This window comes from Euwallacea fornicatus, chromosome 17 (assembly GCF_040115645.1).
Source record: "Euwallacea fornicatus isolate EFF26 chromosome 17, ASM4011564v1, whole genome shotgun sequence".
NCBI classification, from domain to species: Eukaryota; Metazoa; Arthropoda; class Insecta; order Coleoptera; family Curculionidae; genus Euwallacea; species Euwallacea fornicatus.
The window spans coordinates 1,404,595-1,418,223 of record NC_089557.1 but is presented as its reverse complement, the minus strand read 5'-3'; positions in this window follow the sequence as shown (position 1 = coordinate 1,418,223).

Genomic DNA, 13,629 nt, shown 5'->3' with positions numbered 1-13,629 from the left:
AAAGATCCATTGATCCGACTATAGAACATACACCCCCGAACATGTGCGATGGTATCTCCATTACTGAGTAGAGTGACAGCGTATTCGCAAGGTGTTTAGCAATTACTAGTATATACGTATCCGTAGAAACAAAACCTTTATTTGATATTTTTTCGAAATCTCAAAAATAAGCGGAATACGCGCGACGAATATTTTAATAAATAACAAAAGCTTTAATTATTGTTTCCTTAGGGATTGGCTCGAAAAGGTGTTAGAAATTATTGCCATTGATTTTATTTAAACAAATTGTCGCTTGCTTTATCTACGACTCTGTACATGGTGTAACAAGAGGTCTTTTTCATCGAATTATTTTTGTAGCGTTTTCTATACGTTCGCGCAACTCTGCCATGGCGTTAATTTCAGTTACAAACAGCAAACTTTTCATATAACCCCATGTGCAAGAATCAGAAGAGCTTAGGTCTGATGATCTCGCAGGCCATCTTATTGATTCATTGCGACCTATCCACCTGTTAGAAAATTGATCATTAAAAAAGTTCCGTACTGTTTTTTATTCCCGTATACTTCGGCTACTTTTGCAACTTCGAAACTATGTTTCATAAGATTTTGTTTCATTTTTGCGCTCTCTGTCGTGTTAAAAGGAAAACTACTACTTAAGGTTCACTCTGTATAATGTCTTGTTTCATTTAGGCTTTTAAGGTTGTGCAGAGACACTCCCCAGTTCCAGCACCCGCCCATGTAGAACTTAAAGTTAAGTCAAATAGCTGAAAAAGTGAGTCAATAGGCGCTCAGTTCCTATAATATGAATTGCATCAGAAAAAAATCGTATGCTGTACGCATTTTTGAAAGTTTTTGAATTCTGATCTGGAACTTCATAGATTTTTGTCGCCAACTTCGGAACCTCGACTTTCTGAAAACAATTTTTTTTTTATTGGCGCAGCATTGCCAGCTTCACTTGAAATCAGTAACATGACAGAGCTTTTGAAAGGCGGGGAATTGAGGGAATTTTAGGATGCATACTCGATTCTTTGTTGTGTGAGTTAAAGTTAGTTTCTTTATTATGAAGAATAAACGAACGCTCGAGTTATCCCTTTTTCATCCTTTCGTTTATGTTTACCTACGTACGAAATTAGACGAGAAGTACATTATCATTACTAAACAAACTTTTTCCAACTTTCCCAACTCTTCGAACTTTGGTTCAGATTTAATTGGGAACAATACAGGAAATTCCGATACAAACAACCAATGTAATTGTATAAAATCGATATATTTACGGTACACAAATCTACATTTAATATAATATCTCACAAACCAGTTATCCGTTACAAATACTTAACATAAAACAGAATATAATATGATTGTCGACGTAACATTGATACATTATAATACAGATTTAATTCCCAGACACAATGAACAGCAACATAACCCTGAAATTTTTTCTCACGCCGGCATTCACAAGAGCCTTTTCCCATATTTTATGGATTAGATTTAATTATTTCCTTCGCACATATACAGTTTTAATAAACCGTCTTGAAATAGGAAATTAAAGGTTTTTGTCGGTAATGCAGCATCCCGGAAAAATACATATTTGCTTAAGAAAGAAACTCAAACAGCACCTTTTAACAGTCTCATTATCTGCCTACATCAATACGTAACGATGTTTTAATGAGTGATCTATTACAATATCCGATTTGAGCTCAATAGAACGTGACGTTACCACATGTAGAAGAAGAAAGTTCCCACAGAATATGGCATTAAAAGAACCACGATTCGAGAACAATCTGTGAATTCTTCCAGTGCCAAGTCCTGTAGGAACGCCTGATTTGGTTCCACCTGAGAGAGGGAACGAATTAAGTTTTTTAAATTTTAGGTGCAGAAATGTGGCAATGTTGCAGTGGTATCAAAACAAAAGCAAGTGCGTTATGTTACCGACCAAACTAAAACCCCTCGAAATACTAATTTTCGAACTATTAAAGTGCAAAAAAAATGAGTGTACTCATGTCTGGGAATATTTAGGTGCGTTGCAGTGGTACCAAAATAAAAATAAAGCGTCATGTTGCCAGTCAAACTGAAACCCGTGAAATGTGCCTTTTTTCGAACTTTCCAAATGTCAAAAAAAAACAAACAAAAAAAACGAGTGCATGTTTGGGAAAATGTGACAGCGAGGCAGTGGTGTCAGAACAAAAGCAATTCGCTACGTCGCCAGTCAGAGCTAGAGCTGCACAAATACTATTTTGCAAACTTTCCCATTACAAAAAAAATGAGTGTGTGTCTAGGGGAACGTGGCAGCGTTGCATCGATGTCAAAATATAAGCAAGTCGCAATGTTGCCGATTAAACTATCATCTTCGCAATTGAGCATTACCTTTGGTTTTCGTGGAAATTTTCCAAAATTGTTTTGGCTTTAGTCCAACAATTGGGCAACATTAAAGACCTCATCGCGTGACGTCTTTCGGGCCCCGATTACATCACGAACATTTAAATTAAGACACCCACCCCCGATGAAAATCTATGCCTCAGAAAGTGACTTCAGCAGCTGTTTATAAACCTCATACATTGATTTTTCCCCTATAGAATAATGTGGCTGCCAGTCGCTGAACTTTTAATACACATAATGGGGGCTATTACCACTGTCTATAGTTGGCCAGCCTATTATCCCCTTATCGACTATATATGATGGCTAATCTATCTCCTGCATTGAGGCGGTTTCCACGTTTTGGATTTTGGTTCCTGGTTGTTGGTTGTTTAATCGATGACGAGGAAAATTGATGTATTTCTTTGGAAAAGAGAACTGGCAACATGTAAAAAATTTCAAGTTAACCGATTAGGGAGTCCTGTCAAAAAGAAGAGCGACGTGGTCAAACTGAAAATCTCCAGTTTCTTGTATTATAAATTCGTTACTTTATAGCGAGCTTTAATTAACGCTCAATTGGACAACATCGCCTGCCTTTCTGACATTTGCCCTATATTCAGTCAAATTTAAAATTCTCTAACGTTGCCTTGATAAAACACATGTCACATTTCCTATTCAAATAGTACAGGGCACCTCAACAATTATTCAAATATTTTATTCAATAATCTAAGCCGAGCTTTAGACGTGATTCTCAAGGTTCTCTTGAGATAATAGAAAATGCAATTCTTATGGCAAAAATGCAATGAATCCGGACACATTATGCAGCCCATTTGAACATCCTTCTTCATTATTATAGGAGTTAATAATCCAATTTTCTTTGACCTTTCTGCGAATCCAAGTCGTGAAAGGTAGCCGGAAAGATGCTGCAAAGAGCTGTGGGCAGAGTGTGCAATTTTCAAAATAATTACAGTACATTAAACCTGACTTTTATTCTAGTTTTCGACAAGTTCTTCTAACCAAGAAAAAGCGTGGAAGACACGTTAAACAACTCAATTTCCCGAAGAAGCCATTAAAATTGCGTAACAAACAAAATTGAGATTGCCTGAGATAAACGCCATCATCAGGCTAGGAATGCGTCTGAAAATGAAGAGAGTCCTGAGGCTGATGGGCAATTTAGATTGTCGATTATATCTTGAAGAAGATCGTGTAAGTGGAATTCTGTTTGCTTTTCAATTGCGACAATTGGGAACGGTGCTACTACCTATGGTTTTTGACGTGTTGACTGTCAAACCGCCTTACAACGTTGCCACGCGTATTTTTCCTCGTAAGTGTTCATGCTTACTAAATAGTGTATAATAATTTACGGGGTATTATAATAGTGAGAACATACAGGAAACTGTGCGTGATCAGCGGAGCGTCCTACTGTGAAACCAGCCTTACTTGACTCCAAGCACAACACACACCATAACAAATTATGCAAATTAAAACGAAAAAAAAAAAAAAAAGAAAGAAAAAGAAACACCGATGCGCATTTTTGAGGATTTTTACCACTGCACTACAATAATTATACCTAAATCACACTTGCATGCAACGTTAATCTCTATTCAACATGCACCCCCCCCAAAAAAAATTGCACAAACCCCACAGAACCATGGTGGAAAACGCACAGCCGACCATGACGGTATAATATGGCTTTTCCACTGAAACAGTCGAATATCGGCGGAAAACTGTGGCGGGCGGCGCGTCTGACGTCGTTATTCAAATGTTTCGGGTGGCGTAGCGTGGCAACGGGGTGCGCGCGCCGCCGGCCGGAAACGGCCGTCACGCAAGGGCGGTCCCGCGATATAGGCGATTGTTTTACCGGGTGTGCAAATGCGTGGTCAAAGGTGACGTGATGGTCAGCCGTTGAATTTTGACTTAAAATATTAGATTAGGGTCAAATTGAGTGGTTTTCGATGGAGAATTCCTTTATTCTTAGTATTCTTTCCAAGTACATTAATATAAATAGATAAATAAAGACCAACTTTTTGTTTGTTTAGGCGGGGATCGCAGGATAGTAGCCCCACGTAAACTCCATAATAATCGTCGTTTACCTTGAAATATATCAGTGTATTAAACCGCCATTGAATGCAAAAAAAATGGGTCTGCTTTTTTAGGCGATGGTACCGCGTAAACACGGAGCGAAAGCTTGCAAATAAACTGCATACAGAGTGGCAGGTTAGTGCGGCAATTCAGCGCCACCCTGTACATAAGCATAGGTGTGAAATTGAGAAATGATTTGTCAGTAATAATTTTAAAACTTAACAGAACAAGGATAGTGCCACTATAAGACATCTCGTAATAATATTTTGCAATGAAAAACTTTGGTACCTATTATCACGACCTTGAGGGATGTCAGAGAGAGATCTTTAAATAGTAATGTTTGCTTAAAATATGACAACGTTGCAACTCGTTATTGTTTAAATAGAAACAATCTTTCAGTTAAAGTAACCAGTGCATTGATTTAATTGCTCTTAGTGGTGAGTTTTCCCAAAATCGTACATTATCCAAAAATGGCTCAGTCTTGCTTTGCATATGCTGGATTGGTTGCGGCACCTATGAGCTTTTATGATGCTTTATGAAGGTTTGGGGCAAAACCTGAAGGAAGTGAAGAAGGAGCTTTTTCATTGTCTGTGGGTTACCGAGAAAATCGTAAATTTTATTATAAAAAAATGACATTGAGGAATTGTATAATCCTGCATAAATTGGATTATTCTTCTTGTTTCCAAGGTACGGTGTCGTTTTGATCGCTATATTCACGATTTTAAATGTGCCCCTAAATGAAGGTGCTCGCTCAAAATTGTGTTTCCACGATTCCTGCATTTTAGTAATTTGGACTCAATTTAGTACGATCTTGAACCAGTGGATATACAGCGTGGTCCAAACTGAGCGTACTTACCAAGTTGAAGAACTCTTAATGAGCAGTTTAACGCCATTTTGAAAATCAATTTGTTTTTTTCAAAAACAGGTTTTATTTTTTGAAGATAATTAAAAAACGAAAAAACTTTAAAAAGCTTTAGAAACGGCATCAATCCGGCCTTTCAATTTTCCCCATCTAACCATTTTTCTAGTTCTTATGGTTTTGAAGGCAACCATACATGTAGGTTCAATTTGGGCCACACTGTCTCTATGTTTCCGACATGTAATGAAAAGATCTCTTATCATCAGCAAAATCGGCACGTATTTCTACAAGTAAACTTCCTGCTATGGTCACTACTGTTAAGTCCACTCTTGCACATACTACGTATGTGTAAAACATTTGCTACAACTAACCCAGATTACATGGTCTGCGTTTTGAATCCCAAATGCTAGGTATTTTTAGCAGGAAATCGACTTTACAATCTCGAATTTTAACTCTAATCTATTACAGCTTTCTAATGGGTTATTTCGCCATGCACAAAGATGCCACTCCAAAATTTCGTTTTTTTTGTAATAACGCATGCGCTAGACATACCCCCCCAATAAGGGGCACTTTCCCTTTTTCACTCTTATAAGTAATATACCTCTAGAGAGCACTTTCCCGATCTGTGTCAAAATGCACTTCATACATATCACTTTCTGTTGGTTTTGTTCGGAAACGATTTACACGTGTGGACATGCGTCTGTTGTATAGATAGATTTCTATTTTGCAATAATTAGTATGGTATTTAACGTAGGTAAAGGTCGTTGCACATCTCAGGCGTTTTTCGTTACAAACGCAAATAAAGGTTGTGATGGCGCTTGTCATGGTCAGCAATAAATATAAATAATGGACTTTCACTTGTTTGTACGATGTAAGAATGATCCTTTTTTTCCAGTGTGACACCTGATAAGTAATCGATGATAATTTACCGATCTTAGAAAGCGGTCTTTCTCTTGCAATGTTATAGCTATCGGATGTCGGTAATTAATATTATATTCTTGTTGATTTATTATCTTAAAATTGCGAATACAACGGAGAGATACTTAGCTAAATATCCTGCAACTGAAAACAAACTAGCGGATAGGTCACAAAAACCCATACTTATTTAATAATGGACAGACATTTTCAGGTCTCAGCTCGTTATGGTTTAATGGATTTTTTAATTATCCTATTCTGCGACCAAGTTGCGGTTTGTCTTGTATAACTTTGGTCGTGTGCACTTCCTCAAGAGCGCGATTTACGCAATTACGGTTCGTTTCTTTGCCGACTCTGTAATAACACAATAAGTTTGTTCTTTATTGCTGCATTTTTTGTTCCAACTGGCACTTCCTCAGCCACAGTATTCTGCATTGTAAATTTGAAAAAACTTAACGTTCATTATTTCTTTTTTAAGTTTTTGAGACTGGGAGTACTAGACAATTCCACGGCAACAACGATCCGTATTGGTGTGTGAAGTGTTATTCTCGTATGAGAATGAAATGAAGAACCAAAAATTGGTGTTTGGTACTGCGCCACCCAGGGAAAACATCTGCCGCCGACTTTTGCCGCGGTGTAACAGAAACTTTTTCTTAAATTCAAGTTGAGCTCCATGTAGGTTAGCTGCGCGGCGATCGTGCGTCTCCGGAGACCCGACAGCGAACGACACGATAATCCCGGTATCGTCAAACCGAATCAAATTTTAAAATTGTGATTTTTACCTCTCTCTTTAGCGGGGCACAATCCCGTATGAACACTCGTTATATTTCTGTGACATTAACCTTGAGCTCCGTACAAACTTTTCCACATTTTGTCCACATTTTCACTCGAAATTTGATATTTTTCGCGAGAGGCACGGGAGGGGACTCGAAAACGTTACTAATTCTTATAGCCGAAGCGTTACTGTTTTATTTCTAAAGACCTTTTAACAAAAAAACATCGCTTTCATGTGACGAATTGTCGCAAAACCACGAGTCGATTTGTAAAATTCACATGAACTTCAAAGGAATATGTATGTATATGATTCATCATGACAATCGTGCGTGGCCTAAAAATTCCGTTTTTTCCCCAACAATGCACTAACTGTCACATAAGAAAAAATTGTTTTATTCTATAACTAGTGCAGCAAACTGCAAATTTAGTTCGATAACACAAGTAAAACCAAATTGTATTTTCTTCTGATGGCAAAGTTGGAGAGAAAAACATGATGGGAACTATTCAGTTAACAACAATAAAATAATAAAATTCTTGCACGAGCAGGTAATTGCACAGCCTCCGCACCAAACGGTACCAATCGAAAATCTATCTAACTGTTGTTTCTACGAAGTGGTACCGAGTCGGTTGTACTTTACCTTCAAGAGAAGTGCCGGTACTCGAGATTCTTTAGGAGAAATAGATCACTTTGTAGTTTATTCGTCGAAACACACACGTTGTTCAAATATTCAATTCAAAGAATGAGTCCTATGCAGGTGAGGTGTTTCATGCTGAATGATTATGATCTCTTTAGAATGTGGCCATACCATGTTATTCAAAACTGAAGACCCAGCTCAATATCGCGAAAATTATCATATATACATATGTATGTACATACACATATGTATGTGTATCACATGCGATAGGAGACAAAAAAGTTAATTATAGACTTTCTTCGAGTACGTCAAAAAACTTCATAAAGAATCATAAACTCCAATATTTATAAAAACCGTCTAGCCACTGCAATGAACTATATAATTTAGGGAAAATCCATTAGCATTGAGGATATTAACAGACTCGCCGATAAAAGGACGAAGGACCAAGACGTACCATGATACTCATAAAAAAAATTGAAGAACACTCTACGATCAATCGGACAGTGTTGCCACTCGCCTCAATAACATTCGTGACGTTACCGTGGCAACGATTGCTATTATCGAACAATCGAACGTCTGACGATATGGGCGTCATACATCGGAATGACGTTTTAATGGAGAAATAGTCCAGGCGCAAAAGTATGATATGAAAAACATGTAATAATGGCAAATGGTAAACTTAATCTTCGAGGTGTCTAGCGATTGATCAAGGTCCACCATTGACCTACATGTGAAGCCGAGCCAATGTTTAACTATTACAGAGATTTGTGTGCACTTCGCCTGTCTTGGTAATTGACTATGTAATTAACCGGGACGCTTTTATGGCAAAATTCACGTAATCTGTTAACTAGTCGAATACAAAATGTGAAAATAATGATCTCTCGACATGATATAACTACAATTGACTTTTTATTGATAATTTCCCAGTTAAAGGGCAGGCCAAATATTACATGGGAGTTTCACCAATTATGGTGAGGTTTTGAGAGATTTACGACTTTCGCCAAAATGAAACATAATGACTGCACCAGAGAAAGGACGGAAAAGATTTCTGAGTACCTGCTAGAAGGTACGTATTTCCACAGGTTTTATGATGCGGAAACATAGAAACTCGTTTTTGTTTAGAGATAACACAGTTGAACAGGTATCAAATAGACGAACTTACAAAAGAGTGTGCCAAACAATCTACAAGAAGTGAATGGAGCATTGTTTTTTTACAGTTTTGACCGTCCGTTTTGGCAAATTAGGCACTCGTGCAATAAAATTGGCGGAACTGACGTCACAATAACATCTTACTATGCGCCAACTGCATCGGCGCATGACGCACCTCTGACGACAAAATGGCGTCATATAGATTCTAATACGTCAATTCAAAAAAATTATAATTATAACAGAAAGACCTTTAGACAGATAACGGCAACTGCTTGGTATATCCAGTCCTCCTAGACAGCTACCTCTTTTCTTAATAGGAACTGTTGTAGGCCCATTGGCCATATTTGGAACTAACTTAATTCAACTTGATTGATCATAATCATTCATCTAGGCGATACAACAAGAATAATTATTGCTCGCTGATTTTGTGATTTATAGGAAAAAGACACACCGATTGATAACATCTAACCATATCTATGTGCTATTACGTACTTTCAAGACCAGCTCTTCTGGTATCCCAAATATAGCAAATAGGTAGTGCTTCTACAGCTAATGGTACTGTGGGAGTTGACTAATGGAGTTATGGTGCGTTACATAACACAATGGGCTTAAGCGGGGCTTAATGGTATCTCAAAGAAGTATCGTGCCCGTAGCAAATTAAAACTTAGTTTCATGGTGCTATAAGGCATTGAAATATGCGATTAATTCACCTCTTTGAAACGGTGCCTGTAACCTCGAATTGCCGTGAAATCGTGTATTTGCATCCAAACAACCTGTCAAATGTTATTAGAAGCGCCATTTCACAAGTGAGTACCTCTTAACTAATAAGAAGCGATTCACTCGCCTCGGAACCGCCCGAAAAAAGCTAAAGGAGCTGCCCAATTTGGATCGGACGTATTAAAGATAACCACACAGTTTCACAATCGACGGTTGCTATTTTGAACCCTTAAGTACACGACGACAGTGGTGGATACGCCACTGATTTTGTTTGCTTTGAAAATAAGTGCGAATGCACGGGAATTATCTACGCTAGATAAATTCCGACGATTGGTTATCGGTACTCATTAGAGAACGTTTCCCGCGGGTATTTATGTGCCCTGGGAACAAATTTATTGAGAAACTTATGAGTCACAAGTGCAGACAGTCTTCTCAATGTTTCTAAAGTTCTCGGTGCAAATAATTGTGAAACGGCATCGTCGCAACTGTCTTTTGTTTACATAGACTCACATCACAGCAAAGTGATCACACTATCAAAATTATACAAACAAAATTGCCATAAAAATGAGAAAATCGCACGTTACTTCATTTTAGTTGTTTGGGAAAATTAGTGTATTCCTGGTTGCATATCTCTGCAAGGAAATGGACGAAGATCAGATCAGATCAGGCAAAATGTTATGTTGTTAGTATCAGAACATCGACTACCACTCTTATGTTAAATTTCCTTGACCTTTCTAACCATTTTAATGATTTTTGACTGTATATTTATTAGTACATCATGTTCATCATTAACTCAAGGATCACGCGAAAAGGTTCAAAGAACCAGCGATTTGGTGAAAGTCTCATCGTCCTGCTATCAACGCAGCACGTAAACACCTTTTGCTTTCAAATGCGGAATCGCCCGGACGGGCACGGACACCATTTCCAACAACCTCAAGCAATTCATATGAATAGGTTTTCTCATGCCGCCACTCATCAAGAACCTCATAAAAATGAGGCAACTTTTCTACCATTTTTAGCATGATTACTTCATGTAAATACGTGCGCCGTTTAACATGCAAATCGCTTTTTAACAATGACTAATGAACGGTCAAGTTTGACCGATTACCTTTTTCTTTGTCGCGTGGATCATTACATTTTGGACTCCTGTACGTTTTGTATCGAATTTTGGACACGAATATCGTTTCTAGTTCTATACGCAGCTCGCACGTTTCGCTTTCAAATTCGTTATGTAATTTTAATGATTATTGTGGTAGAACAAAACAAAAGGTGATATTGGTAAAGGCCCTACATGGAAAATCTTTGCGATGATCGATGGCGAGTTATGCGGAGATTGCACACGTGTGCCGTAAAATCTCATCGATTCACATTCCGAGCTAAGTGGCTTTATCTGAGGAAACGATAACTTTGTGTGCAAAGGCGAAGAATTAAACGAGCTCTGAAGAATAGAGAAATGTTTCCACATCGGAAAAACAACTAGAGGATACCAGGTCAAAACCAAAGTACAATAAGCTTCCAAATCAGCACACCTTTTATCGGTGTAACACTGATTTGCCTCACTGGCAATCTTAAGTAAAGTACGCTCTGGATGTAGTTGCACCTACGACACATTTTCCAACTTTATTTGACGGTGTGCAGTAGAAAAAGATGGTTATATGTTTCGCAATAGTTTTGGTCGACACGCATGGTGGTAGCAAATCAGAATTAACGCGGACAAAATTCGGAGTTTTTTTATTTTAAAGTTTGATATCAAGTGATTTCGTTGATAAGTTTTGCCCTTTCCAGAGTATGGAAGTGAAATAAGTAATGACCCCAATCGCTAACATACAATCAGTGGAAAGTCTCGAAGTACATATTTTAAAATCTTTATGTGATATTGAATGGTCTTCGTTTACCTACAGTGACCACAACAATGAGGTAATTACAAGAAATTGGCTTAATGGCCGCCGCAGCAGCGGTTAAGCTCTCTTTTACGAAACCCTATATAATTAAGCCGCACGATATTCGTAGCGATTGATTTCAAAAAAATTACAGATATTAACCATTACATGACTGAATTAGAGCAGTTTTTTGTGAAAGGCACGTTGCGGTTTTCGTCAGATTACAAAATCGCATAGGGCACTTTGTCCTGTGAAAGCTAAAGCCGGCAGTATGTGTTATGTCAGAGCAGGAAACATGAATATTCATTGGTACCTGGGTTGATTCATTCATGAGGGATAATCCGTTGTGTTGTTTACGACTTTAGTAACCAAAATATCAATGAAGTCAACAACTTGCGATATTGCACCTTTTCACCGAGTTACAAATAATTAAAACATAATTATTATGCCTATAATCAATATGTCGCGCTAATCAAGTTTATCTAATCTCTTATTGCCATTGCAGATATTTCCCATCGTGCTTCACTGATGCATGACATCCATCTCTCTCTTCAGCACACACAAAGACACATGCACAAAACATGATTTTTACATAACAAATTTTAATAGTACTACTTAGACATTGATAAATGTGTAACAATCTCAGCCAAATTGCTGCCAATCCTTGTAGGGAAGTTATGGACCGTTTTGGTAGAGTGTGTAGGCCTATTGCTCGGCCATTTTGGAAGAACCAGTAGTCGCCTATTGCGTAAGACCTTGTTTAATCGTTTGATGCATAAAAATGAAGAGGTGAAAATAAGGGATGGGCGTTGCACCTGGTCAATGGGGGTTGGAAAAATAATTGCTTCAAAGCAGCTGTCTGACTTTTCGACTCATCATCGGGTAACACAGAGAAATGATCATTTTTTAGAAATTTAGGCTAGTAACGTCACTTCCGAAAAACGAACGCTTTCCTCGAACTTGGTCGTGGTTCACACGGTTGCAGCCAAATTGAACTACCAGACTGTGACGGGGACAAAAGACGGTTAGCTGTCACCGAGACCCACCGTTTCGAGGGGTAATTACGCTTAGGCGGTCGCATAGGGGGTAGCGAAAGATACCTTATTACACCACCTAAAAGTCCCTCATAAAATCATCCCCCACTGTTTATCTGCGAACCTTGTTGCACAGACAATTATTCTATTAACATTTTTAATTGAATTTAAGCAAAAACCAACATACCTTTCTAAACCGCGAATAATCCTTCATAGGGCATAATACACCCTTTCCTCAAAACAGTCACTGGTCAATAAGATCTATGTTTCACTCACAAAAGTTGTTGATTTTCACTTTTTTAAACATAAACAAAACTCCACGAGGAGTTGAAAATTATGTGGCGGCAGACCAATTCGTAAAGTGGTGCCAACCGACGTCAGGTGGTACTACAGCGTGCGCGTGTTTAGCAACAACTGACAATCACCTGTTCTAAGGTACCTGAGACGGTAGGTGGTACCCCTCCTGTTTGATCTTTCGAATGATGAATAATGCGGCTATCAGCGTTTGGTTTTCTGATAATATGTTATTGTGTGATATGTTATTGCAGCATTTTACTATGATTGCATATGTCATAATTTTGGTTCTTGGAAGGGAATCTAGATTTGATTTGAAGGAAGTTTATGTCTACTTTGAAATTGTTGTTACTACACTTTTGCTAATTTAATAATAATAATAAACTTTAATGTGATACTTTGGAGGTGTTTCAGTACTATCACGCAACTTAAAATTGTATTGCGATTTCCAGATAGCTTGAAAATTATTAGGACTTACTTGTAAAGGATACAGAATTAAGTTTTTAACGCCAAAACTGATACATAATATATTTTGTGGTGTGCAGATTGCATATAGGCATTATTATGGATAATATTGTAAATGCCACGTGCGCTGGTTAAATCTTTAGCTATATAAATATTAGAAATAAATTTTGAAAAATCTTACAAGAGCACTATGAATAAAAGCAAACTTAACTTCGGGTCAAGCAATGCCCTTTGCAAATCAAACAAAAATCAAGATAATTATTAAAACAAGGCGATTTTCACACAACTTGCGGCGATGCAAAATTTCCAGTCTTCTTATGTCGAAAAGATAGAAGATTAAACGTGCTTTAAAATTCAAACTCATCGGATGTTATCCAAAAATAAACGAATATAGATTAACTTAAGAACTTCAATCCCCAAGTATTAAATTTCTCTTAAAATTTATCGAAAATAATCCGGAAAATTGCAAGCAAATG